Below are 5,607 nucleotides of genomic sequence, written 5' to 3'. Positions count from 1 at the left end.
CACCTTTGTCTAGAACATTCTGATGCCTGGAATGTGTCTTCTGGCTGCCCTGACAATCTTTCCATTGCCCTAAGGTACAGCCATGTCCCCCCCACCAGCCTCAAAGCCCCCACACCACACACAACCCTGAGGTGGCACCCTGCTCTCCAGCCAGGCCACACCCTTAGCCTGGCAGTAATGAGTGCCCGTGAGTGGCTTCTAGGCACTCCGTGGGTTTCTCTGGAGGTCCTCACCACCTTGGGCTGCTTGGGGGTTGATGAGGACCTGGTCAGAAGTCAGGAAGCGACCTCACCACCTTCGGCTGCTTGGGGGTTGGGCAAGAGGTCAATGAAACAGGTCAGAGGACAAGGAGTCAGTCAGGTCTAAAGAAGCCCAGAGATGGGAAGGGGTAACTCCAAACCCAAGAGCTAAAGGCTTAGTTAACTGGTGAGTTGGTTAGATAGCAGGTTAGTTAGCCCCCTCCTTTGTTTGCCCCCTTCATTTGCTGAGCATACACCGCGTTTGAAGTGGAGGCCCCAAGGAGGACTGACCCGGCCTGTCTCAGGCAGGGTGGGGAAAGCATCCTCGGTTCTCACCCTGGACCACAGGTCCCAGACCGAAGCAGGCTTGCCACCGGGCTTTGTGCAGCCAGGGGAGAGGTAACGTTGATTTTTACATTGTTTTAATGGTGAGAATAAGTCAAAAGAAGGATCATATTTCATGACATGTGAAAATGATGTGAAATTTGTCAGGATGCTTGTGCTCTGTGATGGCAGGTGATGGTCATAACAGTGCCCGAGTGGCTGAGAGTGGGGTGAAGAGCCCTTCAGAAAACGGGGGTGAGGATTTGGGGGGCGGTTACAGTCTGTCACTGGGTGCCGTGGCTGTCCCCTTCTCGCTCACTCGTCATCCTTAATTCCCATAAGTAGGAACCGAGCACTTACTCTGTGCCAGGCATGGGGCTGCCCTGATTCCCCAAGACCTGCTCTCAAGGGCCACACACCCAGGGTCACAGAGACCATTGGGGGTGGGGGGAGCAGAGTCCAGAGAGCACAGAGGAGGGACAGGAAACCTGGCCTGGAGTGCATAGAAGCCTCTCTGGGAGGAGTGAAGCCCCAGCGACATCTTAACATTTCAGTAGAAATTTGCTGAGAAGAAAGGAGCAGGGAAAAGCATTGTAGGTGGAAGGAACAGCTTTCACAAAGGTGAGAATGACAGGCCTAGACCCGGTGAGGATAGAGGGGAGCCAGGTAATGGGGGGCTTTGGGCAATCAGAGGTCACCCCTCGTCACCAGCCCCACCTCATCCCAGCCTGGGTTTGGCTCCAGGCTGGCAATGGTGCCTGCCAAGGGAAGGATGCCAGGATCTGGCACGAGAGGTGGGGCACCGAGGGCAGAGGAGGGGACATCCTTAGGACCTCACTCTTGGCACCCTGCCCGCCGCCGGGGGGTACCACCGCAACGGGAGGAGGCAGCTGGTGGGTGAGGTGTGGGGGCTCGGCCCAGGAGGGTGGGGGCTGCCGGGGCTGGGGCCACCTGGTCCTGCCCCCGGCCCAGGGGAGTCCAAGGACCAGGCAGGCTGCCATGGGGTGGGGGGGGGGGGGGGTTGGCAACAAAGGCCTATTCTTCAGAGTTAAAAAAGTCTTAAAACCCGTCCAACTTTCTTTTGTTAGATGCTCCGGGACGTTTCCCCTTTGGAGGCAGCTCGAGATACCTGGCTGATAAAGGGCTGATTTGTGGAGACTTAATTATGGCCCCAAGCCCTCGGTGTAAACAATCGGTGAGTGTTTATTCGACTGCCTCCCCTCAGTGCTAATGGGGAGCACAAACCAGGTGCCGAGTAGTGGGACTTGGTGACCCCGGATTCTTGGGTTCCCTAATCTGTCTCCCCTGTGGGAGGAAGGCAGTCGGGCCCAGAGTTTGGTGTGTACCCCCGTAGTTTGGCTGCCCAGTTTGGGGTCCTGGCACCATAGACTCCTGACAACTTGCTGCCCACCTGTAAGGGGCAAGGATGGTCATCTGGCATTAAAGGGGAAGTCTGCCACACGACAAGTGCTCAGGAAATGCCGGACAGCCGTGCTGGGGAGGTGGCACTGTCCCAACTTTGACCCTGGCCGCAGCCCCTGGGAGGAAGCATCTAGATCTTCAGGTCCATCCCAGGCCAGCTGGATGAGCAGTGAGGTGGTGTGAGTTGAGGTTCTCAGCAGCCCTGCCCACATCTGCCCCCACGCCCCATCCCCAGACCACCCAGGGGTGTTCACAAGGTGCCGAGGCCTGCCTGTGGCTGTCCTTTTTATAGGCCTTATGTCCCCTGGGGATCAAGGTGGGTCCTAGTTGGCAAGTTTGAGGACTGTCCTGTGTACCTTCCCTGGCACACCCCAGCCTATCCTGCCTCCCACGCCCTGGGCCCTGTGCAAGCCTGGGCCCCACACCCACCTGAGGCACCCCCTAAGGAGTCACCAGGGTCAGGTAAGCTCATTCCCTCACCCTGTGCCCCCAAGGATGGACTCAGGGACTCGGCAAGACACAGCTTAGCTTCATTTAAAGGACAAACTCTGCTCAGGGCACTGGTCGGAAGGAGAGAGAGAGCGGGTGCCCTCTAGACATGCACAAAAGCATACTCACCCAGGGAGACCCACACACTCGCAGACACGTGCATATTCCACAGGATCCCACACACACCCCCCAGGGTATGCACACACCCAGGCGCTCCCCAGGCCAGGCCCTCACTGCAGCTCTCCTCCTGGTGGGGCCACGGCTGCGTCTGTGTGAGCAGGTGCACCACGGACGGTGTGGTGCTGCCCATGAGCGCCTATGTCAAGTTCCAGGACGTCTGGGAGGAAGCAGGAAGAAGGGGAGGGCAAGAGATCCTCCTGGTCCTCTGTCTGAGGCAGGAAGGGGATACAGTGGCTGCTCAAGGTCAGTCCAGCAGGATCCAGCCCACCTTGGCCTTGAGCAGCACTCACACCAGAGGCTGCATCCAACGAGCTGGAGAAGTTTGTTCAGGGAGAACTCTGGGAAGGGCCAGCTCACACTTCAGTGGCCGCACCACATCCAGGTGTGCAGAGCCCCTCTTCCCCTCCCTCTCTAGCTATCTCTTGGGCTGGGGTGACCAGCCCCCCACTGGGCCTCCAACTGAGACCAGCAAGCCATTTTGAACCATGATGAGAAGAGGAAGTTCCTGTGGCCCCAAAACAGAAACAGGAAGCTGGGAGGGGGTACATGGATAGGGAACGGGAAGGGGGGACACAGGCACCCAGCAGATGTACCCAGAGCACCCCAGCCTTCCTGGGCCCGGCATGCGCAGCCGTGTCTGGGCATCTCTGCCCGACCCCCGCACGGTCATCCTCGTCTGTGCGTAGCTCACATCCACCCAAAGGGAGGATTCACTGAGGTTTTCTCAGATGCTGGCTAATTGTCCACCTGCCTGTGTTCAATTGTCCGTGCCTATCTGGGTCTATTGAGAGGGCTCCGTGCATCCGCTGGAATCTTCCTTGTCCACCCAAGCGTTTGTATCTAGCCATGCACCTCTCCCTGGCCCCTGAGTGTTGCCTGGAGGACTCTCTGCAGGGCCGGCCTGACTCTCCTCCACCCACCATGTCCGTGTGATCACTGGACCACTCCCCCGACTGAGCACGCGCCTGTCTGTCTCCCTGGCCGCGAGTCGGGTGACTCCTAGCCCCGGCTCTGTTTCCCCAGCTGCCCTGTCCCCAGCCCTACCTCACTTGGTAACTGCACGCAGGACTGTCCCAGCCCCCTCAGCAGAGGCAGGAAGCTGGGGCTCTGTCCCATACACACCACTGCCTCGCACTCCCTCCTGGAGCACGAATGTCTCCTCTGTGCTATGTGGGGTGGGAAATGGAGTGTCTGAGAAACATGCAGGGGCCCCAGCCCACCGTAGTCCTGAACAGAGGGACGGCAGGGTGTAGAATCACACCAACCACCAGAAATGGGGAGTGTCCTGCCCACACAGGGCCCAGGCTGGGGTGGGTGGGGGTGTGGAAGGCAAGAAAGCAGGGCTCACTCCGAGAGGACATGGCGTGTGGTTCCTCCCAGGTCTGGAGGCTCCTGCAGGAAGACTCGGGGGGTGAGTGGGCGGGGGCCGGAGCCAAGGGGCCAGAGAGGCAGATGTCACCAATTTCAGTTCTGCCCCAGCTGGCCTGAGGGCGCTTGGGACTTCCCAGGGTGGAAGGACAAGCTGGGGGGCCAGGCCATTCGGAGGCAGGGCTGGGCTTGAGGACCCCTTCCCCGGCCCAGCTGGGTGCTATATGCGGGGGAGGCATCGGAAGTTCTAGGGATCCCTGGTGGGCGGGGTGCGCCCCCCTCGGGTCCCTCCTCTCTCCCTGAACCCCCAGAGTACTGCTGCTAGTCAGCTCCAGCCTAAGAGTATGTATGGCAGCAGAAGAATTTCTTGGCCTTTTTGTCCCCACAAAGGAAGGCTTCAAGGGCACCGCTGCCCCAGGGGCATCTGAGGAACATTTCCAGAATGGGAGTGAGAGAGGCCAAGTGGCTACCTCATCAGATGCCACACCTGAGGCAGAAACCACAAGAATCCCCCAACACGGCTCATCTTCGAGCTCCTTGAGCTCATCCCCCACAGAAGGAAAGTGGGGAGCAGGTGGGGCAGGCGGGTGAAGCCCCTTGCCTCTGCCTCGGCCCTCCCCTCTGGACCCGGCAGGCAGGCGCTCAGCACCAGATCCAGCAGGGAACTGGGCCCCCGGGCGGGGAGCGCATCTGACTGGACCATGTTCTTGGGAGATCAGTTGTGAAACTTGCTTCAAACCCCCAAACCACAAAAACGGCCGATTTTCCCAGCCCTGTTCTCACGTTTCTCAGATCAGCCGAGGACTCTTCAGCATTTCCATCCAAGAGACGCCCGGCCAGCCGCCAGCCCCCTGTGGGGGGACAAGAAAATGGTGCAAGGAGACTTGAGCGCCGTGGAAACCCCTCCCACATTCACGGGAAGCACGCGGCGCTCACCAGGGTGTCTGTAAACGTGGGGTCCGGGGAAAGGGCAAGGCATGGGCCTGATTACAAAAGCTGGAAATCAGGACAGAGGGACCCTAGAAGCTGCTAGGGCTGCCTTGGAAGGAATATTCGAGAACACCTTTCACAGGGGAAGATGGTACCTCGCTGGTGGAGGGTCCGAAGCCAGGGAACTGGGCAAACGCCCTTCAGTTTCAAAAAAGGTCACAGAGGCGTCCCCTCGTGTCTTCCCCCTGGCGCCTGGCGGACAGCGGGCGCACCGGGCCCTGGTTCTCCTCGTTCGGGGGCCAGTGAGAGCAGAAAAGCAGGCTCTTGCCAAGCGAGCATTGATCAGGGGACCCCCAGAGATGAACAGAACCCCAAGGAGGGACTCACCACTTTTCTCAGCTGGGTGGTAATGACAGTAAAAACCATCTTAGAAAAAGAGAAGCTGTTGGCAGGTGCTTGGGATGACAAGCTGCCTCAAAGCTTCCGAGCCCCATTCCCGCTGCCAGAAAAGCAGGCCACCTCGTCTGGCTTGCCCGGCCGGACGCCCGTCCACCTGCCCCCAGATGGAGCCAGGTGAGGCCCCTCCGCGTGCCACCTGTGGGCCCTGCCCCGCCGCCCGCCTGCCTCCCGTCCTCACCAGCCACTCTGCCTGAGG

The 5,607-nt window shown here is 59.6% G+C and overlaps 1 long non-coding RNA gene across 1 annotated transcript; it reads left to right on the top strand.

Moving 5' to 3' along the window:
* The first annotated feature begins 1,043 nt into the window (after positions 1-1,043).
* Positions 1,044-5,394, top strand: LOC116623402. The gene is made up of 3 exons (XR_004297707.1): positions 1,044-1,184; positions 1,652-1,758; positions 4,815-5,394. It is a non-coding gene; the product is annotated as an uncharacterized LOC116623402 (long non-coding RNA).
* Positions 5,395-5,607: the final 213 nt, after the last annotated feature.

The sequence above is a fragment of the Phoca vitulina genome, unplaced genomic scaffold (genome assembly GCF_004348235.1).
Source record: "Phoca vitulina isolate PV1807 unplaced genomic scaffold, GSC_HSeal_1.0 scaffold58, whole genome shotgun sequence".
Taxonomy (NCBI): domain Eukaryota; kingdom Metazoa; phylum Chordata; class Mammalia; order Carnivora; family Phocidae; genus Phoca; species Phoca vitulina.
This window is presented reverse-complemented; position numbering and strand designations above follow the sequence as displayed.